At 57.1% G+C, this 26,389-nt stretch overlaps 1 protein-coding gene across 5 annotated transcripts in view; it reads right to left on the minus strand.

The window, feature by feature from the left end:
• The window catches only part of ZMIZ1 (zinc finger MIZ-type containing 1), a 166,964-nt gene that overhangs the window by 52,301 nt on the left and 88,274 nt on the right, over positions 1-26,389 (minus strand). For 2 of the 5 annotated variants that reach the window (XM_067025268.1, XM_067025266.1), the window contains exon 1: positions 15,882-16,012. The exons of the other annotated variants lie outside the window; for them this stretch is intronic. The gene's annotated coding sequence lies outside the window, so the exon portion shown is untranslated. Of the gene's footprint in view, positions 1-15,881; positions 16,013-26,389 lie in introns of those variants that run through there. 5 annotated transcript variants of the gene reach the window in all.

Below are 26,389 nucleotides of genomic sequence, written 5' to 3' on the forward strand. Positions count from 1 at the left end.
CAGATACAGTGGTGGCTGTCTTCTCAGGGTCGTGGTGAAGGATCAAACCAGGCAGCCTTAAAATGCCCAGCGTAAAGCTCTGCGCATGACGCATGCTCACTGAAGGGTGGGATCCCTCCTTCTCGGAGGGAGGGCTGGATTCTAACAGCAGCTGTTATCTGACAACATGCTCACCTCTACTGTCCAGTCGTCCAGCAGGGAGGGCAGAGTCCCGTTTTAAAGAAAAAGAAGCAGAACTCAGAGGTAAGGATGGCACAAAGCATGGCGTGGCAGACACAGAACTTGAGTCCAGGTCTTTGTGGCTTTGAACTCCCCTTCTTTCCACTGGACATCTGGCTACCCAGGAGGCCTGCAGCAGGAGCAAAGGCTCAGGGACGGGGCATGTGAGGGCAGGTCGGCTGGGCAGGCAGGGACCACCACGGTGTGTGGATGCCATGTTGACAAGCTTCTTCTCTGGACTGGTTTCCTCTCAATGTCAGCACAGAAGAGGTGGGTGCCAGGCACACAGGGGCAACTCAGAGTCATCCCAGCCCCTGCCCAACTCACCCCAGCCCCTCAGGCCAAGCCCAGGGCAGCACTGAGGTCCCTCCCAGCGCAGGACAGAGCTGGGGCAGCCAACAGAACTTTGGGTTCTAAATATACAAACTCTAGATGGGGCCCCGTCCCGAGACTTTGGCAGGGAGCAACCACACAGGGAGCCTCGGTGATACCTGGACCAGTGAGAGAGCCCGGGGAAACCCGGCTGCCTTCTGCTCTACAGGATGCCAGGGAGCACAGGCTGGAAGGCTAGCAGACATGCCTTAGACTAGCTTCCGTACCAGGAGCCTGAGCTCTGAGTGAGTCAAGTGCTCTCAACGGGGGCCTGACCATCCCTTACAGGGCTGTAGTGGAGATGAGAGGCACTGATGAACGTGTGAGCAGAACTCGGCACCCACGAGTGTCACTCACTGGGACCTGTTCAAATCACTGGTATTGCCCGAGCTCTCAGAGCAGGTCAGACACCAGGTGAGACCCACCCCACCACAATCAGCCTGCATCCTGTAGGTCTGAGAACGCTGGAGAGATGGCGCCTAGAAACAAGCACTCCAGTAGGGGCCTGAGACCTCACCCCTCACTGGTGGGCTGTGTGACCTGGTGCCAGCTGCATCACGCCTCCGTCAAAAACGAGAATAAAATCGCCAGCACACGCTGATCCTTCTTCGAGGATCAGATGGAACATGCAGAAGCACTTCTAACCTGGATTTGCACAAATCTGATAGAATCTAAGTGTGCCAGTGGGCAGGCTTTCCCGGTAACTTCAGAGCAGCCTGACCCTGGAGAGAAATCACCTCCCAAGCAAAGACAAGCCCCCTGCAGAAACGGCTGGCACTCAGGAGTCCAGTCTCCAGACATTCAACAGACAGCCTGCTGGCAGAGAACTTCTCATAAAACCAGAGGCTGGAAAGGGGCGGGCCCAGGTCAGCGGAGGCCTGCTTTGTGAGCCCCTCCTGGAACTTGCTGCAGGGGTGGCTGGCAGACTCCCAGGAATGGGCTGCCCTGGCTCACGAGGCCAGGCACGGGGGCTTCCAGCTGGCCTGGGTGGCTGCAGAGGATACGGGGGACAGGCTGCAGCTGTAGGAGGGAGTAGGCCGCCCCGGACAGAAAGCAGGAGGCTCCTGGCAGGAGACCACCACTAGGCTGGGAGATGGGGAGGGAAGGCCGCAGGGTGGGAGCCAGGCCAGGAGAAGAGCCTAGCGGGATGAAGTGACCTGGAAGAGGCAGAGATGAGATGGCGCCGGGGAGAGGTGAAATCAGGGGAGCTGAGGAGGCCTCCCCAGAATATCCTGTCCCCCCAGACTCACCTGTCTCCACTCTCCCGGTCAAAGGTATACTTAGCCACTCGCACATTAGTATAAATGAGTTTATAACACACGGTGCCAAGATGGGCAAGGAGCAATAACCGAAGCAAAAAGAATGAGGTGGGGGAAGGTGGTGGGCCGCTCGCCCTCGCAGGTCAACTCCACAAAGTCAAGGAAGACAGCATTGGGGACCCTCTGCTGCCAGGACCACCAGCATTCCCCCTCCCCCTCCCCAAAATGCCAACACTCTTTTGTTGCCACTTAAACCAATTTGGGGGTAATTCTGCAGGCAATTGTCTTCCTATTTACAATGCGGCTCAGTGATTGCATGGAGGCTGATGGTTCAGGCTGTAATTGTATGGTAATCACTTCTGTTTATGATCTATGCGGAAATCACTATTGTTTTGCAGCAGGCTTGTTAAATCAAAAAAGTGCAGGGGTGGGGAGGGAGGGTTTATTTCTGTGAGTTGGAGCCCCGGGAAAATGAAATTAAGCAGAGCAACCCAATGTGGGGGGAGGTGGCTCTGACGGCAAAGGCACCCTCACCAGCTCGGATCTGAGAGAGACAGGCAGGGACGCAGAGACAGTGAGAGAGAGATGCAAGGTGCAGGCGGAGAGACACAAAGGAGTAGAGACCCAGGGAGGCGGGCAGGGATATGCCTAGTGAATGGCCAGGCTCAAGACAGAGACGGTCAGATGTTCAGATACACACAGAAGGGCCAGACAGACCCTACAGCTCATACATGCAAAGATGCCAAGAGAGGGAGGAGGAGCCCCTTAGACACACCCACATGACCAGACCTGCTCTCACCTATTCCTAGGCAGGTGGGGACAACCCAGGTGCCAGGTAGCAGGCCAGGCACTACCTGCCCCATCTGGGATCCGCCTGCGTGCTCCTCGCTCTGCCCCAAGGCCGCCTACCTGCCGCCTGAAAGCAGGGTGGCAGATGGCACCTGGGGGGCTCAGGTGGCAGAAGCAGGGCAGTGTTGCAAACCGTGTGCTGTGGAGAATGGGGGTGGGGGCGGGAGGGGGGAGCCGCCCACCTGGCGGGCAGAAACCGGAACCTCCCGGAGGCTGCAGGGAACAGGCCTGAGCTGGGCGAGGAGCAGCGCCTCCCAGGGCAGCCACGGGCACTCCACGGTACCCCAGGGCTGAGCCAGCCCAGGCTGGAGGCCAAGGCCCCACAGGGAGCGAGCAGGCACCAGCTGCGTGTGCAGCTCCAGCTAACCCCTAGGCTGCAGGCATATGTTTAGTTTCTACTACACGCTCTTCCTCCCCAGCAAGAGATCAGGCAACATATTGAAAATCACGACTACGGCCAAAAATACTAAGTGTTTGGTTTCTAAAGCCTCCAGGCTCGATGCCCCTTTTCTCTACCTGTCTGAACCGCCCTCTGTATTTCACGGTTCAGCCTCCCCTCTCCAGGGAAGCCTTTCCTGGGCTCACCCGGCTGGACCCTCTTCTCCTGGGCCCCGTGGTACTGAGTGTCACACTGACTGTGATGCAGGACCGTGGTGGCCCACAGACCGGGCTCTCTAATCAGCTCAGCGAATCAACAGTGAACGGCTGACAGGCAGGCTGGGCCCTATCACAGGTGACCTCCCAGTGACTAGAGCAGGAACAGCACTCGGCAGCCTTCCCACCAGCATCAGTGTGGGCATGAAGGCCACCCAGACCCGACGAGACGGCTTCCCTCAAAGCCAGGGTGCCTCGACTCTGCTGTTGCTCCCTGCACGCTGTCCTCAAAGGCAGCCTGGGCTCTGGAATGGGGGGCAGTAAGCCTGGCCCTCCTTGAATGGAGGAGAGGACCGTTCCCCCATCCCTTGAAGGACCTCCTGGGCCTGGGTTCAGGCCCTGAACTTGCCCCGGCCAGGCCCTCAAACAGGCTACCCCCAGCCGGGCTGGGCCCTGAACTGGGGCGCCCTGGCTGCCTAATTAGGGGCTCAGCAGGGCATGCCAGGCAGCCTCTGGAAAACCTTAGAAGTGGAACAATCACTCCTAATTGGGCTTCCAGGATTCAGCTTAAGAAAACAGACTGCTTCTCCCCTGGGGACTTTGCTTCTGAAGTATATACAAACAAGTGATAGTTGTTCAACATTAAAAACGAAGTTGGCTAAAATGAGAATTTAAGCTACAATGAAGTTGTCTAAATGGAGAGGGACCTCGGAGGGCCAGGAGTTTGTGTGTGCGCGTGTGCAGGCCTGCACGTCCGCACAGGGCATGCAGCAGGTGGACCGCCTTTTAGGGTCACAGTATCATCTCAGGAGCCCCTAACCAAGCCCCGGGTCCTACGGTCTGGACCCCACACCGCCTCAGGCACTGCCAGGGAAACGGAGAGGGGGGTCTCTGGCGGGCAGCAAAGATTCACACTCTGAAGGTGGAAGGCCAGGGCTGGAGCCTCAAGGCCACCCTGACAACCCGCCCGCCCTCAAACCCCGTCTGCCCAAATGTTGGCAGCAACTGTATCCCCCTCCCCCCTCCCCCGGGAAGAGATGGTACCACACAGGTGAAAGCACTTTTCTGGACCCCGAAGCGCTCTAGAAACATCAGATAAGTTTTACTCCCTGCTCCCACTTGTGACCTCAGAGCCAACATCTGACCTCTATTTACTTAGTACCCTGAAGTCAGGACCCTGGGTGGGGAGTGTAAGGTAAGGCCACCTGGCCGGGGTATTCTCCCTCCCTACATAACCCCCCAAAGAGGCACAGCGCTCCAGGTGAGTTTGCAGAGCTGGTGACAGGAAGCTGAAGCCCAGGGGGAAGGCGCCAGGCCAACCGAGGGAGGTGCTCCCTGCCCAGGAGATGGGACTGTGAGGGTTCAGAGACCCAGCCTGGACTTTAGTCCCCACGCCAAGGAAGACAGGAATCAACCACCCCATTTTTCAGATGGGGAAAGTGGGGGCCCTGAGAGGCGAGTGACTTCCGGGCAGTCTCCCGACTCTACAGTACTTTGATACACGACCATCCGAAAGTCTCTCTCTGCAGGAACCTCTGAGAATATTCACAGAATTCTTCTGCCATCCCTGACAAAGGCAGAAAGGAAGCTGTGGATAGCCTGGGCTGATTTCACCAGGGCCACGAAATGCCCTTTCCTGAGGGTCTGGGAGGGTCCAGAGTCATCTTCCCAAGTATGGGAAGGGCCTTCTGGGGTCAGCTCCAGCGAATTTTCCCAGAGCCTTCCCCCAGTCCCTGGAGTGGTGCAGTGAGAAAGGCTGCTGGGCCAGATGCCTTTGGCCACGTCTGAGGAGGAAGAACATCCCAGAGCCTTGGAGATGCTCCCCCTCTCAGAGCTCCATGTCTGCCCTCTGGTTTGAGTGGGCTGAGGGCGTGCCTGCCCGGGAGAAGGGGCAGGACAGGGCCAGGCGCAGTGACTGCCTTTGTCCTGGGCCCCCAGGCCAGTAGGAGGACTGTCCCTCCTACCCCAGCATGATAACACTAACATTTATGAAACACATCCCTTGCGCCAGGCACACAGACTAGGTGGGTCCTCACAGCCATCTCAAGGTCACTGCTATTGCCATCCCTGTTTCTGCAGAGGCTGAGGCATCTCAGAGCTTCAGTAACTTTCCCGAGGTCACACAACTGCTAAGTGGAGGGGCTGCCCAGCACGGTAGGGAGGGATGGTGCGCGCGCCTGAACGCCCCAGAGGATACAAGATGTGTTCGTTCTTACACACATACGCCATCTGGCTCCCAAGGTGCCCCTCCCACATCACAGACACTCCCAACAACCCCCGTGTTCATGAATCTACACAAACCCACGAGAACGCTGTCACATACACTCATCCAACAATCGTTCAACTTGTCTCGTCCCGTGCGTGTCCACACGAACACACGCGTGTCCAACCGCAAGAATACACGATGTACGTACGCAGAGACAAAACCCACGTAACATTTTCCAATGTTCCATCTTATGCTTTTCTGCAACATACCCCGCTGGCCCGCTGCCCTGCAACAGGAGCACTAGCACTCCACGTATATGGCCCTGCACAGCCGGGTGTCTTCCGGGGCTGCCATCTTCATTTGGGGACTTTAAACTCCCAGAGGGCAGGGACCCTGTCTCTCTTCACATGCCACACAATGCTCCACCCAGAGCCAGCTCTTCATTTGTTCATTCATTCATTCAAAACATATTAGTGTGTACTTTTGCCCATTTGGATGCGGAACATACAAACGTGAAGGAGCTATAGCCATGAGCTTGAAGAAATAAAACATTCCCGTGCAAACCGAGGGCTATAACTACGGCACAGTGAACCCAGGGAGGGCACAGGCGTGTGTATGAGTGAGCGGACATGCGTGGAGGGCGTGCGTGCAGTGCTTCAGCAGGACACCCGCTCCAGGGCTCCTGTTGCTGCAACAGGAGTTGCAGTGAAAGAAGGGGACCCCCATTTTACAGAAGAGGCAACTCAAGTGGCAGAGTGGAATCACAAGCTCCAGATCACCTGGGTGGGGTGCCAGCAAGGCTTCAGGTAACAGGTGTTGAAGACCAGGGAGGCATCCAGGGAACCCAGCCTCTGGGTGGCCAGGCCCATCCACAGGCTAGGGTCTGTCTGAGCCAGAGCCCTCACTGCAGGGAGCACCGCACACTCATCAGGATGCCCCAACTTGGGAAGAAATCACCGTTGCGGAGGCTGTAACCTGAGGACAAAGATCTCGTCCAGGTCATCAAACGTACTTCTCAGAGAGGGTACAGCACCGTGCAGAGCTCTGAGAGGATTATCGGCCCCTGACAGGCCTGATGCTGGGAGGCTTAATTCCAGGCAGGTGGGTTGCAGGGGTTTGGCTCACAGGGTGCACGGGCCGGTGTGGGGTCAGGAGGGCAGCCGGGCGGTGATGATCCCGTCTGTTGCTCACTGGCGCCACGGGGCACGGGCATGGAGAGAGCGGAGGAATCATTCCTGTTTCAAGGGTCAAAGTGGCCTGGACAGGAGAAGCCAGGGCCTGTGCTGAAAAAAGGAAGCAATTGCTTGGCACTTGCCCCTTTCCTTGTCCTGATGCTGACCTCTGGGCGCCCCTTTCCGTGGGCTGGGCTGTCTCCCTGGGGCAGAAGTCACTAGAGACCCAGTGGCAAGGCTGCCCTGGGTCCAATAAAGTGGGGGTGGGGGCTTTCTCTGCTTTGGGTGCCACTGCCCTGAGCTCCCCAGGATGGTGGTATCTGTCCTCCCTGCAGGGGCTTCCCCAGGACTGCCCAGGAGCTTTGGGGACCTGATGTTGGCAAATGAAAAGCAGACACACCTCAGGGTTGAAGCCACAAGCTACTCTCAGCAGCAGTGAGGGAGTACTGAGCCTGAGGCCAAGAGCTCTCAGGGCCCCAGGGGAGATTGGGGGGTGGGGTGGGGGGGCTGTTGACTCCAGGGTTTCTCAGGCTAGGGGGAGGGGGGTGGGCATTCCGCACGTTTGCCAGGTCACTGGTGCGGGAGGAAAGGCACCCCTGTGCAGGCTCAGGAGCAGGTGAGATGGGGGAGCATTTGGATACTCTTGGGCTGTGATGGAAGATTATGAGGCAGGGAAGCAGGAGGATGTGTCCCCAGAGGAACAGGCCTAGCACAAACACAAGGAGACCCATGACGAAGCAGCAAGGACAGCTAATGCTTACTCAGGGCTGACCAGGTCCCAGCACCGTGTTCCAAGCTGTAGCTGGAATATGCTCTTGAATCTTCCTAGGACCCAATGAGATGAGTGCCAGCCCCTCACTTTACAGATGAGGAAACTGAGGCTTAGAGAGGGTTAGAGGACCATTGTGTGGAGGGGACAGGAGAGGAGGGGGAGAGATGCTGGTGAGCAAGGCTGGGGAGGGGGGCCTCTGAGGTGTGAGGATCTCCAGCCTCTAATAGGGGGGAGCCACAGGAGGGCCACGCCCTCCCCATCTGGAATGCCCCCCCATACCCACTTCTCTGGGAATGCCCAGCCCTCACCTCAGCTACTTCCCCCCGTGGAGACAAATCCCTAGCAAGCCACATGGCCTGGCACCCCCAGCCCCAGCTGCCCCTGCACTCGCCCTGCACGCAGTCTGCTCCCAGAGACTGTTGCCGCCTCACTCTCCAAGGCTGGGCGTGAGTGCTGTCCTGCTTCCCGAAGCCCAGCACCCAGCACCCAGTGGTTGTCAAGCCCTGGGGTGTGAGATGAAACAGCACACTGGCTCCTGTGGCTCTCCCCCAACTCGGAGAATTTCCTTTCACTGCCTTTCCGGTAGTCCTCTGGACAGCTGGAAGCCAGGTCTGGACCCACGGGCCTTACCCTGCCAGCCCACCTCCTTCAGGGCTGCTGGGCCCTGGGAGGCACCTCAACATGACGCGGCTCACAGGCCCTCTGCCCAGAAAATGTACTCCACACAAGTTGGGGGGCTCTGGACCCAAACGAACTATCCAGGACCTCAGAAGGGAGAAGTTCTTGGGCAAGTTGCCCAGAGGGCTTCAGGAGTCCAAGGTGTAGATGTATATATAGCTCCTTCCCCAAGAAGGAAATGAAAGTGGGCACCTGTGCTGGCCCACTCACCCTTCCTCCAGGGCTAGGACACCAGACGGCTGCCAGCGGGGAGGCCCTGCAGCTTCTCATCAGGACAGAACAAGTGGCAGGCACACTGCACCCTTCGCTCTCTCCTGGCCTTCTCAGGCTCTGTTAACAGCAGCCACGCAGGAGGCAGCACGAGCCCCTGGACAGACCGTCCTCCGCCCTGCGCGGCCAGGTCTCTGGTCACAACACACAGCGCAAGGGGCACCTTACAGACAAGAGAACTGAGGCCTGTGGTGTGGCCGGGACCCAGGCTCTTGGGCTGGGGAATTCAAGAGAAACTAAAAGCCCAGCTGGTCTGGGAGCTGATCATACCCTGCGAGGGTATGAAGTCAACCTGATAGTCATGAGAGCTGTCACTTACTGAGCAATTACTATGTGCCAGACACTAAGTGCTCAAAGCCCCATCTCATTTACCCACTGCCGCAACCCTGCCGGGCAGAGGCAGACACAGGCAGCTGTGTTTTATTCATTAGGAGACAGAGACTTGGAGAAGTTAAGTGACTTGCCCAAGGTCACCCAGTAAATGACAGATGTGGGTTTCATAATTACTCCCCGACGCTGTCTTGGGAAGGATGCTGGGTGGCCTCACTGAAGAGCCCAGGGTGTGGGTGGGGGTGGGTGAAGCAGGGAAGTTCTGCGGGGCCCTGTGCTTCACAGAAAGGACAGTGGGGAAAGTCCAGGGCCCTGTGCACGGAGCAGGGTGAGACCTGCTAACAGAGAGGCAGGCAGAGGCCCCGGGACCCTGCCTCCCTATAGATCTGTGATGACAGAGCTATGAGGCTCCTTAGACACCCTCCAGCACTGTCCCACAGAACCTTCCGTGATGATGGAAATATTCAACCACTGCACTGTCCAATATGGTAGCCACTAGCCCCATGGGTCTACTGAGAACCTGAAATGTGGCTAGTGTGATTGAGGGCCTGACATAGAATTTCATTTAATTTTATCTAATATACACACTTAAATAGCCGCCTGTGGCTAGTGGCCTTTAGATCAGACAGCATGGTAAACCCAGTGATTCTTCCTACAGGTGGGGTCCCGGAGAAGGACGAGGGCTCCCGCACGTCACATGTCAACTGGGGAAGCCAGAGCTGGCCCAAGAGCTCGGACCTCTCTGTTTCTTCCTGGGTGACTACCTTTGCTGCAACCCACCTAAGCCCGGGCTGGTCATTTAAGAGATGTATATTGAGTACCCAGCATCGATACTAGTCAGGGGCGGCCTGTCCAGCAATGTACAACCTAGTGGGGATGACACCCGGTGGGCAAACGACCACATAAAACAGACTGATGTAAGGTTGCGGGTCCCGGAAGCACGAAGGAGTGGAAAGGACCGCCAAGAGATGGGGTCCTGTGTCTGTGTGTGTGCTGGGGTCAGGGAAGGCCTCCTGGCTGGTGACGTTCGAGCTGGGCCTGGTAGCGGCAGGGTGGGGAGGAGGTGACAGAAAGATGGGCTCCTCCCTGGGCTTTTTTCCCCCTCCCCTCCGAAATGTGGCCCCCCATTTTCCACAGCCCTCCCTCCCACACGTAGGGTCTGAACCAGGGGCTGTTAAGTCTTCTATGCACAACTACAAAGCTGCCAACCAGGTCATGCTCTTGGGAGGTGGAGAGGAAGGGTGCCTATAAATCACGGGCCGCCGGAGGAGGCGAGGGTGTGCGACCAAACGCGCGCGCCAGTCCAAAGGCTGTCCCCTGTCATCTGTCCGCTCCAGTCCCAGTCCCAAGGAACCACCCACATGGATTTAAACCCTCCGGGGGCGTGGCTGTAACACATTCCTTCCCCCCCCTCCCACCCCGGGCCCCGAGGCACTAGGGGCAGAGTCTACAAACAAGGTTCTCTTTTTCCCAGGAGAAAACAGAGGGGAGGCCTGGACAAGTTCTACCAAGTTCCCGGAGCTCCTCAGAAGAGCTGGCTGCCCTCGCCCCCCACCACCGGCGACCGCAGAACAGGAACCCTGCAACACAACGAGCTTTCCATTGCGTCAGCAGAGACAGGGACATTCCTGCAGCAGAGCTCTGACCTCGCAGGGCTCCCCCACTTCCCTAGATGGATTCCTGCCTCAACCCAGCAGCATCCCTGCTCCCAGAAGCCCTTGGAGTCCCAGGGGCCTCCCTGGCTCCCCCGGTGCCCCGGGGATAAGATCCAGGCTCCTGGGATAAGATCTGTTTCAGCTATGGCCCCACCTCCCGTGCTCACCTCTGCTGCTTCGCCAGGCGGTACCACCTCCCTAGGTGTGCCACCTGACATTCATTCCCCTTCTCACCCAAGACCCCAATCCTACCCATTTCCAAAATCAAGGGCCACCCGGGAAGAGTTTCAGGCTACCCCAGCCCCAAAGGCACCACCTTCCCCTCCTCCTACAGCTCCTAGGGTGTGGAGCATAAGACTCTATTCATTCAATTCTCCTCGCCCCCGTGCACCTTACTATCTCCCGCTGCATCCTCAGATGCGGGCAGCAGGTAGCACCCAAAGGCAGGGCCAGACCTCCTTCAGTCTCCTGTCTCCTCACATCGTACACACACACCCTCTAGCTCAAGACTCCAGTAGTTCAGCTCCTGAAGTGGAGTCTACCTTTCAGAGACGAGACAGAGGGCGATGTTCTCAGTACAGAGATGAAGACAGAGGCCCCCCCAGAGAGGAAGTGACTTGCCAAAGGTCACACTAATTTGACAACAGATCATAGATGTTATCACTTGAAGGCTAGGCCCTGGGAGCCATGCTGCCACCAACAGTATCAGAATTATCCGAGGGGGCTTTAAAAAACCAAAGCCAAATCACAGAGGCTGGGCTCTACCCCACAACTACCAAAACTCCAGGGTGACTGGGGAGCCTTGGCTTCAGGGAATGTGGGTGTCCTGTCCAAAGTCCCGACCTTCATTCACCAAACATGCACAAAGCGCCCACTACTGCCCCGGGCCCGGCACTTGTAAGGCCTGGCCTCCCCACAAGGGTAGGTGGAGGCAGTCGAGAACCCAGAGGGCCCCAGGGGCTCCAAGCAGAAGTCCGTGCCATGTCTACAGCTACTGAGAGGAAGGGGGCAGGAGGGCAGCAGAGTGCCTGGCAGGTCCAGCCTGACGCGCTGGGTGGTGGGGTCAGGGTCTGGCTCTGTCAGCCAGTTTTGAAGGGCACACGGCACATCAGACTCTGGGGGTCAAGCGTGCTGTGAGCATCCCCAGGTGGCCCACCTTGGCTCCAGGGAAAGGCACGGTAAGCAGAGGCCCTGAACAACACCTCCACCTCACTCAAGGGCAATGGAAACCTGGGACTGTCCCCAAAGATCCTCTCATCTCTCAAGCTCCCCTGGATGGGCCTTGAGGACCCCCATTTGGGGGTGCTGGGGTCCCTGGCAGAGAGCCAGCCCCTACTGAGACCTCCTCCTTCGGTCCGCTCAGGGCCCAGGGGAGCAGGGGGCTGCAGGGGGCTGCAGTGAGGCCTGCTGCAGGGGGGACATGGGCACCTCTGGACACAGGGACAAGGCCAGAGACAAAGTAACCTCACAGGGATGGAGGAAGAAAGTGAAACAAGGCACAATTAAATCTTATATAAACACCAAGTTCAAAACGGCAGGCTGGGATTTGCAATGGAACGTAAGAGGGCATCAGTTCCATCCCAGGCCTGCCCTGCCATATGACCTTGGGGCAGGAAGTCACTTTGCTCCTCTGGCCCAGAGAGGTTGGAAGTGCTTAGAGGGTAGGGGCCTTGTTTTTCCCTGAGCAGGCTCCCTCATGAGGCTGCTGCCTCTCTGCCAGGCCCTGGGAGAGTTTCCTCCTGCAGCTGAGGCTTCAGGGAAAGCAACGGGGAGAGTGGCACCTCGAATGGCCCGTGACATGAGAGGCAGCAGGCCCTGGCAGGGCGGGAGCGAAGGGCATCTTGTGTTAGCCCAATGTCCCCCACCCCTTCTCCCCTCGGGGCTGGGGCCTGCACACCTCCCTCTGGGGTGGTGCTAATGAACCTGGCCACAGGCCCACCGATGGGGTCCCTTCCCTGCGGAGAAGAGCCAGCCTCTCCCTTGGGACCAAAGCCGCATGGATCAAGGTAAACACCTCCCTCACCAGGGAGCCCGTCTCCCTCTCCTTCCAGCTCTGACAGCTCAGAACTCTCTGTTCCTGGGGACTCGAGGCTGAGCTGGCTCTCCCGCCTGATCGATGGATGACTTCACAAAGACTGACGCCTACCGGGCACCAAGATGGTCCTCAGGGAGGTCTGAGGCTGCTCCTGGGACTGCTGCCCACCCTTGCCCCCGGCTGACCTCTGCTGGGTGGTAATGCACTGGCGGAGGAGTCGGAGACCTGGGGCTCACACCGCTCGCTGGGTGACCTTGGACAAAACGGAATCTCGGCTTTCTCCCGTGCTAAGTGGGAGCACCTGGCTTGTCTATACTCCCCCTTACTGGGAGGCTGTCAGAAAATGCAGTGCTAAGAAAATGGAAGGTCCCTGTATCCAATGGACTCTTCCTGCACTGTCACACCTGTGGGCTCTGGTCTAGTGTTCTCACCTCACTTCTGTCCTAAATCTCCATCGTTCTAGGCCAGAGCTGTCCAATGGAACTTGCGGCCACAGTGGACATGTTCTATGATCTGAGCTGCCCAATCTGGTAATCACTAGCCACATGTGGCTGCTGACCATTTGAAATGTGGCTGGTGAAAATGAGAAACTGAACTTGTAATTAATTTAAGGGTATAAACAGCCACATGCGGTTAGTAGCTACCATACTGAACAATGCAGTTCTAAACACAGCTCCGCCGTCCTTACTCCCTGGCATGTGACCCAGAAAGAGCCATGAGCAAGCTCCCAGGTAGGACTCTGGTTGAACATCTGTGGGAGCTCTCAGTCTGACTGGCTAACATCAGACTCGAAACTCATCTTGGAGTTCCCAGGGACTGAGCTCAGCCTTGTTGCTTAGTACTGAGCCAACACTGACTTCCAAGCAGAAGCACTCTTTCAATCTCTCCATCACCTCCCCACTCCCACAGGGAAAGCAGCACGCGGCCAGCTTTCTGCTCATGCGGTCACTCAGTAGTCACTGAGCACCTTCCACCTGCCAGGCACGGTGGCTGGCACTGGGGTATACTGTGATGAGTAACACATGGCCCCTGCCTTCAAGGAGCTCACAGTCAAGGCCACAACTCCAGTCGGAGCTGACTGGCTTCCTCTGTCCCCTACTGGGTGTTCTCGAGGACATCAATTTTGCCATCTGAAACGGTGCTACCAAGTCTCTGAGTGCACAGACTGTCGTGAGAACCAGGAGGCAAAAGAGAGAGAGGCGAAGGGGCTCTTGCTGACGAGGAGGCTGTGCAGGGGAGTAGAGACAGCACTATGAAGCAAGTCTCAAACTCTGTGCAGGCTGCTGCTTCCGGTAAAGACCCAGATTCTCACCAAAGCATCGCTGTTCAGTGGTTTCTCACTAAGGAAGTTCAGGGTAAAAATAGCTCAGGAGGGGACTTGAATCCTGCTAGCTGGGGGGTAGTCACTGCCTGGCTAACACACAAAAAAGGGGAACAGGCTTACCAGTAGCCACGTGGACTTCAAAACTCACCCCCCACCACCACCAACACCTCCTGCAGAGGGACAGGGCTTTCTGCTCTGTAGCGGATGGGAGATGAGCTTCTGGCCCAGAGCTCCAGAACTGGAAGGGGCCCGGTCCCTATACACCTTCTGGGGTCACCCTGATTTCAGGGTGCCATCACCTTGCCCACTCCAACTCACTCCCCAATCGAATTTCTGGCCCATTCTCAAGGATGGCCCATTAAGAAGCTCTCTGGTACCAACTCCTTGCCAGCCGCCTCACAAGACCTTCCCGCTGGAGGAGCTACCAGCCATGCCTAGCACCCATCTGCCACTCCAGTCTGATGGTCAAGGACAGGGGACCCAGGCCCCCATCATGAGAGTGACGGTCTCCTGAAGCCCATCTATGGAGGTTCACTGGTGCAAAGGGTTAGGGAAAGGAAAGACAGCCTGACGTCTCCTAGTCTCACCCAAGCTGGCTGCCAGTTGGACTCAAGAAGTGGGACCTATTTAGTGCTCCAGGCACCAAGGCTTGTTATGACCCCAACACCAATCCCACGTGCTCCTGATCACCAAGACAGACCTTCAGCCAGGCAGTCCTCTGAGAAACCCTCTCTCCAAGGTCTTAAACGAGATCTCCACAGCCTGGTGTCAGGCACCCCCAGAAAGGCCCCTTCCTGCTCTCTAGTGCAAACCCATCTCTCCTCCTCCTCCTCCTCCTCCAGCCGGCCTCCCAGCAAACACTTGTCATAAGTCTGTTCTGCACCCACCAGCTCTCGGAAGGGCGCTCTGCCGCAATGGTGGCACCACCAGCGCCCCTCGGGGTCTCTGGGCGCTTTCAGCATTAGGGCTGCATCCTGACAAAGGAGCAGCTTGAAGTTAAGAACCCTCGGCCGCTGCCTCCGCGGAAGGCTTCCTGGCCGATTCTTATTTTTGCAACAGCAGCCGATTGAGGACGGAGCTTTGTAAAATGTCTGCTGGAGAGCCAACACTTCACCTTCGAGAGTGGGGGAGGTAGGGGAGCACCCTGGACCCGGGCCCCGAAGAGAATGAGGGGCCCCTGTGTGGGCGCACAAAACGGGTCCGGTGCACGCCGGTGCCACTCTCGCGGCCAAGCCTCGGGCTGACACCATGCAGCACACGGCGCTACCCACAATGCACCGGCCCTCCTCTGTCACACACAGGCGCGCACACTCACCCCCGCTCCCGGAGGGAGCCCGGGCCCCGTCCGCGGGCGCCCCAGCGCCGGCCCCTCCAACCCCGCACTTACCTGGAAGTTGCACCGGCCGCGGTTCCGCCCTGGCGCCCGCAGGGGGATGGGGCCCAGCCGGGGGCGGCCGCAGCGAGCGACTCGGGGCAGGGTTCAGCCGGCGCCGAACAAAGGCTGCACGGAGGCAGCGGGCGCCGCCTGCATCCCCGCTCCGCGCCGGGGCGGCGGCGGCGGCGGCGCGGGGGCCCGGGCGGCTCCGGCGCCCGCTCGCTCCGCGCTGCCCGCTCCGAGGGCGCTCCGGCTCCCGCGCTCCCGCTCGCTGCTGCCCGCCACCGCCGCCGCCGTCCGGCTACCGCACAGCACACATCAATTATTCATCGCCCGTCTCCAGCTTCCCGGGCGAAGCCAATCACAGGCGGAGGCTCTGTTAATGGGGCCGCCGCCGAGGAGGCAGCCAGCCGCGCGCCCGGGCGCAAGCGACAGCCCTCCGGGGACGGGGATGGGCCGGGGGCGCGCGGGGGGCGGGGGTGCACGGGGCGCGCCAGCGAAACTTCCCACGGCCAGCGCCCTGCGCCGCGCGCCCGTTCCCCGCCGGCGCGACCACCCACCCTGCGTGCGCCCGCGTGGGGCTGGGGGCTTGGGGGAGGCCGGGCGCGCCGCGGCGGGGGGAGGGGAGGGAGGAGGAGGAGCGCGGAGAGAAGATGAAAGGCTAGCAGACCTGCCTCGGCGTCTCCAGGGAGCCCTGGCTCGCGCGCGCCCTCCCCGCCCCGCGAGCCTCCCGTCCGCACCCCCGCCCCCCAGCCCGCCACCCGCACTCACTCTCGCGCGCAGACCGTCGGCCCAGCCACTTTGCTGCGAGGGAGCTCGAGCGAGTATGAATCGGAGGCAGCTCACATTTCAAACTTGCACGCAGGGGTGGTGCTGGTGCACGCCGCCGCCGAGCGAACGCACGACCCGACAAGCAGCGCTCCAGCCTCCGGGCGGGGGCGGCGACCAGGCCCCCTTCCCTCCCCCGCCCAGGCAATAAATTGGAAGCAACACTTGTGCAAGTGGGTCTCCCGGAACGCTGCCGCCCGAGGGGGCCGCCGGGAATGCGCAGGCGATGGATGACTTCGGGTGTCTCCCGCCCCCCAGAGAATCCTCCCAAGTGGTCATGCTAATGAGGGTCGAAGGCAGGGTGGGGGCGGAGGAGGGAGCTGGCCTGGAGGTGGCCTCGGCCCGGGGGAGGAGAAGGGGCGGGGCGGGACTGGGGCATCCGGATTGCGACCTGGTTTAAAGGATTTTCGGAACGGGTTAGGGGACGGAGAAGGCAGGCGGCCTGGCATCTTCCCTGGCACTGATGCCCCTGCCGCCCCTGGGATTCCCCGAGGCAAGGTGAGCGGACGCACGTACGCTCGAGCTCGCTGACTTCGGGGAGTTCCTGTGCCCTGGAACCAGCGGCGGTAGGGAAGCCGGGGGCGGCTGCTGAGCGCGGCACTGCCCCGCCCCGGGAGCTGCTGCCTTCCTGACATTGCATCCTGTGGTGGCCGCGGCCTCTTCCTTCCAGCCTGTCTGTCGCTAGGGCTGCTGGCGCTGAGCTGAGCAGACACACCTGGAAGCCCACCCGCCGCCCTACCACCCCAAAGGGTTCTTCGCTCCTTCCTCTTTCGTGGGCACTTCCCATCACCACGACCCTCTTGGGAGAAACTTTATGTTAAGCCCCTTCCCCCAGCCCACCTGCAGTGAAGGTTTCTTGAGTGTCGACTTAACTGCCCAAACAATTAGGAAGGTAAGTGGGGCCCCATCATTCACCCTAATGAAAGGTAACCAGAACTGCCTTGAAAAATCTCCTCTATATTAGACTGCTCTGCACTGCTCTCCTTGCCATCATGGGTAAATGACCAGGTCAGCTAGCCTTTGACGTTGCTTCTCCTGTTCTCCTTCCATCACTCCCGATTACATCCCCCCCCTTTTCAGTCTGAGCTCTGGCTGGCCCCTGAACCTTCGTGTCTGTCCTACTGCCAGCCCTGGAAGCGCCTGAAACAAATCACATATCTAGAAATTATGTTCTTGTTCCTTGTTTGACATAAATCGTTAGCAGGCTCTAATCCCACCCACTGCCACTTGAAATATCACTTTCAGAGATGGCATTTGGAAATGCAGTTGTCATGGGCTTTCCCTCAGAGGAGCTGGTTAAATGGATTAATTCATACTTTATAACCTGCTGCCTTTTGGACAAGAACTAGCTTCCCGCAAGAGAGATTAATTTCCATCGCCTTCCTGCAGGGCCAGCCCTGGGGCGGCCAGGGTAAGGACTTTTCTGTTCTGCCCAAATTCCAGGCTGCTCAGTCTCCCCTCCTCGGAGGAACCTTCCCTCATCTTGGGTTACAATGGCTTCTTTAGGGACAGTCGTTTATTCACTGAGACATCCATTGGGGCCCTGCCCTCCCAAGCAGCCCCACAGGAGTTTGGGAGCTCATGAGCAAAGAGCCCTGTGGCCAGTGAAGACCCTTCATCTTTCTCTTTGGTTGGCCCAGTCCCCATTGCAGATCCTGCATACCACAGACTCCAAATCCCAGTGCTCAGCCAGTGACACCCAGAAACTGAGGAGGCACGACAACTGGGTCCACGTTTCAGAAGAAAACACTGAGACGGATGTCCCTAAGGCCTGTTTTCTATCATAAATCTGGTTTTAACATGATGTCAGGACTCAAACCTCGATTATACAGAATTCAAAGCTGCCAAGACCTCAAATAACCAGAACACGGTTCTTCTGGATCCTCCCCTCCCAGGAGTTCTCTGCAATGACAGTTCACAATATCTGTCTGATTCTTAGTGTCTCTGGAGCCACCAAAGACCCAAATGTTTGGAACTTCCAGGTTCATTCTTGAAATACCCGGTATGTGGTGGTACCATGTGGCTTCAAGCACTGAATTCAGAAAAACCACTCCTATAGGTTGAACCAGAATTTGGACTGGAATTGACCAGAGGTTTCCATCAGAGGAACACAGACCTGGTGCCAGGACCTGGGAAACTAAAGACAGCCCCACTCCTCCCCCACCTCTCAGCTCTCCCTGGGACCTACTCTGGAAGGTGTGACCTCCCCAAGGTGGGCTGAAAGAAGAGTAGTGATATGCTTATTTAAACTTCACAGGCCTGGGACCAACTGACTTTCCCCAGGTGAGGGAAAAAAAATGGTAAATACTCTCCACTAGCCGATTTATGTAATTAGGAAAACAAATTGTTTTCAAGAATCCATTCACCAGCCCTCACAGAAGGCCTCCTGGCTAGAGCTCTCGTTTTCACATGCTCATTTCAAGGCCTGCTTGGTCCCATTCAAGCCCCAGTCCGGCTCACTGGTTAGCAGGCTCTTAATACTACTACAAGCCCTGAGTCTGGAGAAATATGGGTACTCCAACCACTTCCTGCTTCAGAAGGGTTTCTCTCCACTTACTCCACGTTCCAACTCCACTTTTCCAACTTCCAAAGATTTGCTCAAAAGCCTGAGGCCCAAAGTGGCTTGCTCCACCCCCTGGGCGCCTGCCTTGATAAGGATCTATAGGAAAGCGGCTGCAGACAAAGGCACTCTCCACCTCTGAGCGCACTCGCACTCGGGGAGCTCTCCTGAGTGACCTCGGCGAGGGGGGCACAGCCCGGAGGAATGACTTGGGAGGCAGAAGTAGGAAGAAGAAAGGGAGAGCTGCGGCCCCTGGCGCCGTGGCTCCTTGATGAATGTCCGGGAGCCCTTGGGAAGCCTGATTCAGGGATCAATAGCTGGTGGCTTCTCCTGCGGGTGTTTGAACTCCTCCTGCCATGGGCCCTGGCGAGAAGGAGCCGCCAATAAATCACAGCACTGCAGCTGGGAAGGCAGCCACGGCTTGCACTGGAGGGAGCGGGAGGGAGGATGCTTCACCCAGCTGGGGAGCCTGTCGTGCAGGGCCTACCTCCTCAGGACCAACCAGGCCATGGAGGCCCTGGTGGTGGCGGGGGAAGGAGGGGAAGTCTGTGGTGCCGGAGGAGCCTCCTCCAGGCCTCCCCAGCTCACCTCCAGAGGGATGGGCTCCTGGATCCTGTCCCAGCCCAGGCCAGTAAGTATGAATGAGCAAAGCCACCGGATGTAGGTCCCCCTGGGGGGGGTGGGATGTAGAAAGTGGTTCCCAGGCTCAGGGCTGGGTCACCTCCTCTGTAAGGCTTTGGTGGGGGGGGTGGCTAGGGGCATACACAACCCCAGCTCCCTCCAGCTGAGACTGAGAGGCAGAACAATGAACCCCAGAGCCACGGAGCCAGGTCTTCCTCAAGCAGGGCTTTGCTGATTCAGCAGGTCTCAACAAGGATCCCTGTGACTCAGAGATGTCACCCATGCGGGCTCCAGCACTCAGAGGGAGAGTGAAGAAGACGGGGAGGCCCCAGGTGGTGTCCATGGGAGTGTGGAGTCGTGAGCTCAGGCCTTGGGAGCTGCTTGGCCATCTGTCTCCATTCAACTGATCCTTCTCAAGGCGCATGGAAGCGCGTGCAGGGCATGGAGTGGGTTCAGTAAGCATACGCACACATACTGGAGGATAACCGGCCATGAAGCATCTGTCTCACTGCAGCGCAGCTGCCCCAGGAAGGTTCAAGCAGCTGCACTGTGCGTGAGTTGATTCAGGGGCTCTGCCTCCAGGGACCTTTTTCTGGGGCTTCTGCCCACCTCTGAGGGGTCAGGACACAAACTCCTGTGTCCTTTGATAATACTGTCCCCTCTGCCCCTTTCCCTTCCTCCTTCACCCTGGTCAGCCTCCTTAATTCTACATGTACAATCTCAAAGAAGGAAGGCACAGCTGACGTTCAGCTCCCAGCCAGCCAATGCAGGTGTCTCTGCCAGGCCTCGAGACTCTATCCACACATGGGGACAGTGGGAGGGCACACTCCCACTGGGGACACAGAGCTGGAAGCCCCAAACTGGATCCAGGCCTCTCCTCTGTCCACAGTAATAGCTCCCACTGACAAAGTGCCTGCTGGTTGCCAGGCACAGTTCTAGGCACTTTCCAAGTATCAGCATGCCATCCTCACAGACAGCCCTCTCTGATAAGGTGTGATTATTATTTCCACTCTGCAGAGGATAACAGTGAGGCACAGAAAGGTTTAGACAACTTGCAGAAAGATTTAAACTCCCCAGCCATCTGGCTCTGAAGTCTGCACCAGCAACCATAATACCGTATTCCCAAGATGGGACTCTAGAGAGAGTGACCATCAAAGTCACACAGCGAGTTAGAATTGTGATGAGAGTCATGTTTTATATTCTTTCCAGCACATCACATTACATATATAGAAATGTCTTCTTTCTTTGTGTTTCTTTTTCCCGTTTAGCCTCTGTGTGATTTAACCATCCACCTGACATTCCGGGTTGTCCAGGGCTCCACCTGAGGGGGGGCATGGGGTCACGGTGGAGAATGAGACCTACCTGGCTCAGAACCTCCTGTCACTGCTCCCCACCCCCTTCCCGGATGTATCCTCCAGCAGGGCCCTCAACCCACACTCAGGCTGCGTTCCCAGAAGTCTGCATTTGGCATCGGCCCAAATCTTATAATCGTTTCATTAAGAAAGCAAAACCAACCCCTGCCCCACACGTCCATTGGCACCTCCAAGAAACCCTAGGGTTGTGAGGTTATCGGGGTTCCAGGAAAGCCTCCTGCCAGGCTGGAGGAGGAGAGAGGATGGGGGAGGGAACCCAGGAACAAGGCATGAAATGGTCCCTCAGGTGGCTTCTGTCTTTAAGAACTGCCTGCCCCTCCATCCACTCAGCTGGGAAGGCAGCTGTGCCCAGGCTGTCTGCCCATGCCACTAGGATGCCCACAGCCTCTCAGCTACACAGAAAGGCCGGAGACAGGAAGGAACTGACCATGTCCCTGCTAGCCGAGGAGTTGTGGAGGGTGGGGATGTGCCTGGAATTGGAGGCTGAGCCTTAGGAAACAAGTACTGACTAGCTGGTGGCCTTGGACAAGTCACTTTGGCTTCCTTGGGCCTCTGCCTCATCCTTTGTAAAATGGGAGCGAGGCCAGCTAATACCAGGTGCCAGGGAGGACCAAAGGAGACAACAGCGATCATTCTCAAGAGGCTGAGAGGCTGTGGGGTTGTGGGTCCCCCCTCCCCCAAAAGGTGCTGAAGGGCTTCCCTCCAGTACCTGGGAATGTGACCTTTTTTGGAAACAGGGTCGCAGATGATCAAGTTAAAATGAGGTCATTAGGGTGGACCCTAATCCCATATGACTGGTGTCCTGATAAGAAGTAGAAATTTGGACACAGAGACAGACGCGCACACAGGGAGAGTGCCATGTGAGGACTGGCGTTCTGCTGTCATGAGCCAGGGAACTACCAGAAGCCAGGAGAGATGCCTGGAACGGGTCCTTCCCCGGTGCCTTGCGAGGGAGCACGGCCCTGCCACCACGACACCTTGATTCAGACTTCTGGCTTCCAGAACTGCGAGACAATGCAATCCTGTTGTTCAGGCCACCCCGTCTGTGGTACGTTGTTATGGCATCTCTAGCAAACGAATAGCCACGGTGATGCTGCCGAAACCTAAGTCACAGCTCATCATTCCTCTGCTTAAACCGCTCTGGCTCAGTCAGTGTAGAAATCCACGTCTTTATGATGCCCCCACAGAACCCTGTGTGACCCGGCCCCTGTCACCTTCCTGACCTCATTTCCTTCCAGTCTCCCTGCCTTCAGGCTGCAGACACCCCCATGCTCTTCTCCAGGTGGCCAGACTCACTTCCTACCTCCTGCAGGCCTCCACCCAGGGGACACCCGAGTCTCAGGAAGCCTTCCTCAGCTGCATTGCCCAAATCTGCAACCCCTCCTGACGTTTACTACCACTCTTTCCTGACTTAGGCTCCTCCTTAGCATTTATGACTGATGTATTTCAATTATTCCTCTTGCGAATGCTATCTCCCTTGCCAGAAGTCAAGCTCCCTGCCAACAGCGACTTTTGTCTGTTTTGCACATGTTATATCGACAGGATCTACAATATGCCAAGCAGATGCTTGATATCTGCTGTGTGAATGAAGCACGGACCAGCTACCTGAATGAATAAGTGAATCAGGGAATGAATGAGTGAACAGTAGGGTCTGCAGTGCTGTTCCCGCTGCTTTGCCAGCCCAGAGACTGGGTCCCCAGCCTTGCTGTGTGCAAGAATGTGGGTTGCCTCTCAGTGGAAGCAGCCTGTTCAGACAGGAAGCTCAGGCCAGCTAACAAAGGGGCTGCCAGAGGTGAAGGGGAGCACGCCACCCAGGACCCTCATGAATCTCTTCCCATTGATTTCTGGAGTCGCCTTGGAAGGGATGGGACGGCCAAGGCAGCACGAATGTCTGTGCCTCAGCAGTCCTGGGGCTTTATTGCTTCTCCCAGGACACAGCTTTGACGGAGGACTTCCGGGCGGCCCCCAGTTGGACTGACATAAGCTCCCTGCAGATGGAAAGGCAACTTCCCTTCCTGCTGAAGCTGTCGGTCTGTCTGCCTGCCTGGCTGGGCGGCACACCTCCCTGTCTGGCCTGCGGCGGCCAAATTTCACTCCTGATGCTCCTCAGACAAAGGCTCATGCGGGCACCTCGAGGATGCCATCCTCCTCTCTGCAGAAGAAGAAATGGCGCTCAGCTGGGGGAAGGATTTCAGGCCACACACTCTGATGCTGGGCTGGGGGGGCCCGGCAAGGCTGAATGCAGGCTGCTCCAACAACCACGTGACCCCAGTGTGCCCCACAACCTGCAGGGCCTGTTCCGTGCAGCCCTTTTCCTTCCAGGGTCTCTGCTTGCCTATTTGGAACCCCCAACTCTCAGCATTGAAGTAAATAGAGCCTAGTCTTAATTTTCGGATGAGGAAACTGAGGCTCAGAGAGGGACTAGGGCTTCCTCCAGTCACACAGCAAGTTAGTGGCAGAGCCAGGACTAGATCCAGGTCTTCTGATTTGTTCCAGAGCCCCAGGCCATCTCTCCGTGTTTCCACCAACGGTAATGTCAAGGATGTGCCCTGCAAACTGTAAAGTCCTAAACACATGAGGACTTACTATTCTAAAGGGCTCCTGTCCATCCACTGTCTCTTTCTATGAGCTGGGGTTCAGACGGGGAGGGCCTGCCCCACTCTGTTCTTCCCCCTCCTCACAGGGAGGTCGGGGGCCAGACCCTGAACCCTTCAGTCCTTTTCTCATCCACAGCGGGGGTCACATGCATCAGAAGGAAGGATCGCCGCGTTGAATAAAGGACGGGTTTGGGCTCAAAAGAAGGAAGGAGTTCCTGACAGTCAGGGCTTCCCAGGGTGGTAGTGAGCACCCTGTCACCTGAGGTGTGTAAGCTGAGGATGGGGAATTGTAAAGGGGATCCCACACTGGTAGGCTTATGGTTTCTGAGGCCCTTTCTGTTTTGGGGTGCTGTGATAGGTAAGAGGAGAGGAAGGGTGTTGAGAAGCGTGCCCAAGCACCTCAGCGTATCCTAGGCAGCAATACAGCAGTTTTATGAACTTCCTAAGCCCATTAAAGCTCGCCAGGAATCCTGTGTCACCTGGTGCACTTCCTGCCCTCCTCTCCTGACAGCCCCGTGTGAGAGGACACTCTCCCAGGTGCCTGCTCCCTTCTAGCCCTGTACTCACAGCCATGGCAGCCCAGGGGGGCTGGTGACTCCCCTCACACCTGCAGTGTGGTCCCAGGTGTCCCCCAGCCCCGGGGGGCTCTGGACGTCAGCAGACAGGCCACGAAGGAATGTCTGTCTGGGGAAAATCCAAAGTGGACGCCAGGGCAGGGCAAGGAGTAGGAGGCCTGATGCTGAAATCAGGATCCTCAGAGCTGAGCTTGGCAGGTGGGAACAGCACACCCCTCAGCCTGGAAGTCAAGGTGTGCTCTCCCCTCAAATTCACATACCAATCAAAGTGAAACAGTGGCTGGGTACCAGTCTGCAGCTGGGAGGAGAAACTGCCACAAATCCAAGGGTGGCAGGGAAGCTGAATCCCACCCTCCGGGGTGGGGGGGGAGGGCTTGTCCAGGGGGAGAGGAGCCAGGACCCCTGTGATGAATCTGAAAGGTGGGACAAGCCATGGGCTCACAGTTTGGGTTGGGGCTGTCAAGGAGGGGAAAAAAAATCAGCCCTGGGGATCTCAGCCCTGAGGTTTGGGGCTAAGCAGCACTGCCTCTTCCCTGTCTCAGTTTCCCCATCTGGGATGCATGGTGGGAAGGCACAACTCTGGGAGCAGCACTCCCACTGCTCCCCCACAGCAAAGGGAGCCCACGCCCCCGTTGGGCCCCAGACAGACCCGGGAGTGTGGTGTGTAATTGAATTTGGCCCAATTACCTAATTATGCTGAGGAAAAACCAGTACCGACAGAAGCCTCAAGTGTGTGTGTGTGTGTGGGGGGGGGTTGGAAGCTAGGAGCCAAGAGGCAGCCTCCAGATTCCCTAGGCATTCAGGGGGGCAGTGCCACCACCACCACCTTCATACCCCTTAACCTCTCAGTTGCTTGGAACCCTGGGGAGCAGGTGGCAACTGTTCCCATTCTACAGGTGAGGAAACTGAGGCTCAGAGAGAAGCATTTTGCACAGAGCTACCGAGTCAGAAAAAGTAGAGAGAAAATTTGAACCCACATTCCTTCTGCACCTGGGGCCTTTTAACGCGCTGTTTCCTCTGCCTGGAATGTCTTTCTCTGTCCTCCTCTTTGGGCAGATTTTCTCCTTGGAGCCTTCCTGCAAGGGTCATTTCCTTGAGAAAGCTTTCTCTAAGATCCCAGACTCACGGCCCCCTCCACGTGTCTTTTGTAGGGCCCGTCACAACGATTACATCATCGTCGGAGGGCATTTATTCTAAGTCTGTCCTCTCCATGAAGCCCTGAGCTCCTGGAGGGTAAGGACCACATCTACCTCACTCACAGTGTCCAGGCATCCAGCATAGGCCCGGGACACTGTGGCACTCAATACACGTTTGCTGAATGAATGGATGAGTAATCTCTAAATTCTGGTTTTTTTCTAGATGCAATCTGCCGGTTTCCTGCCTTCACTGGCCTGGGCCTTGGGGGTGGGGGTCTCATCTGCAAGGAGTATTACACCTGGGGCTATGACAGGGGTCTCGCAGAGTTGCAGGGGAAGGACAGAGGGGCCACTCTATGAGGCCCTGAGCTGGGAGCTTCAGATTTGACATCCCACCACTGGGAGATAAAGGGACCGGCCCACAGTCACCCAGGCTACAAGCAGCCAGAACTGGAAGCCAGGATTCTGAGCCTGGGACCTGGCCTCACCACCCATCACCATGCTCTTACCAAATGGCAGACTGAATGAACAAGGCTAACAGACAGAGGCACATGAAACTTAATCCAAAGAAAATCATGTGAAGAGTGGAATTTCAGGTCTTGTGAAACAAGGCAGGAGAGAGATTATTAGATCCCTCCACAAAGGTAGCTGCCCGTTGGGCTAATTCACAAGGCAGCCCTACTCCTGGGATGCATCCAGGCCTCCATTCATCCAGGCTCGGGGTTGTCAAGCCTCCTTCCTTCTTTTGGGAGGTGGTCTGACCTGGTACTCAAGATGTGCAGGAGCGGGACTGCCTGGGTCTAATTCTAGCCCTGCCACTTGCTAACTGTATGGCCTTGAGCACGTAATTAACCTCTCTGAGTCTCAGTTTCTTCTTAATATCTTTATAAAGATGAAAGGAGAGGAAGCCTCTGCAGTATTTTGCCCAGCACCTGGAACATGGTAAATACTCAATAAAACTTCACTCCTTAATTGATTCATAGTACTAGGAAAATAATGGTAGTATTAGAAGCAATAGGCTAGTGTGAGTAACTGAAATCGCAGTAATAGTAGCTGTCATGGGAGTAACAGTGCTACTAGCAGTAACAAGAAGAATATTAGTGCTAAGTACCGCATCAGGCCGGTCTTACTGCTGGTATGATGAGGGATGCTGGAAGATATGCTCCCTCTCTCTGTGCCAGTCTCCTCTCAGATAAAAATAGGCCAGGTGATCCTGAAAGGCCCTCTGCACGCTGACATTCACATCAGAGAGTAACAGTAGCAATTAAAATGACACTACTACGGATACTTACTATTTATTCTTATTATATACCCCCTGTACTCCAAAAGGGCACTGTCCTCCTTCTTCCCCTTCCCTCTCCACTACACAGTATCCTCCGCCCCGACCCAACCTTCTTCCTCTCACAGCTGATTTTGGGGGACAGGGTACTCTTCACGCACGTGTTCTGCCTCAGGTACTGGGATCTGGCAAATGGACACCGAGTCCTCACTCTGTGCAAGGCACAGCTTCCCCTACACCATCTATCTAATCCTCAACATCTCAAACACCACAAACAACTGGGAGGGAATATATGGTTATCATCCCTTGT

The sequence above is a fragment of the Kogia breviceps genome, chromosome 2, assembly GCF_026419965.1.
Source record: "Kogia breviceps isolate mKogBre1 chromosome 2, mKogBre1 haplotype 1, whole genome shotgun sequence".
In the NCBI taxonomy this organism is placed as follows: domain Eukaryota; kingdom Metazoa; phylum Chordata; class Mammalia; order Artiodactyla; family Physeteridae; genus Kogia; species Kogia breviceps.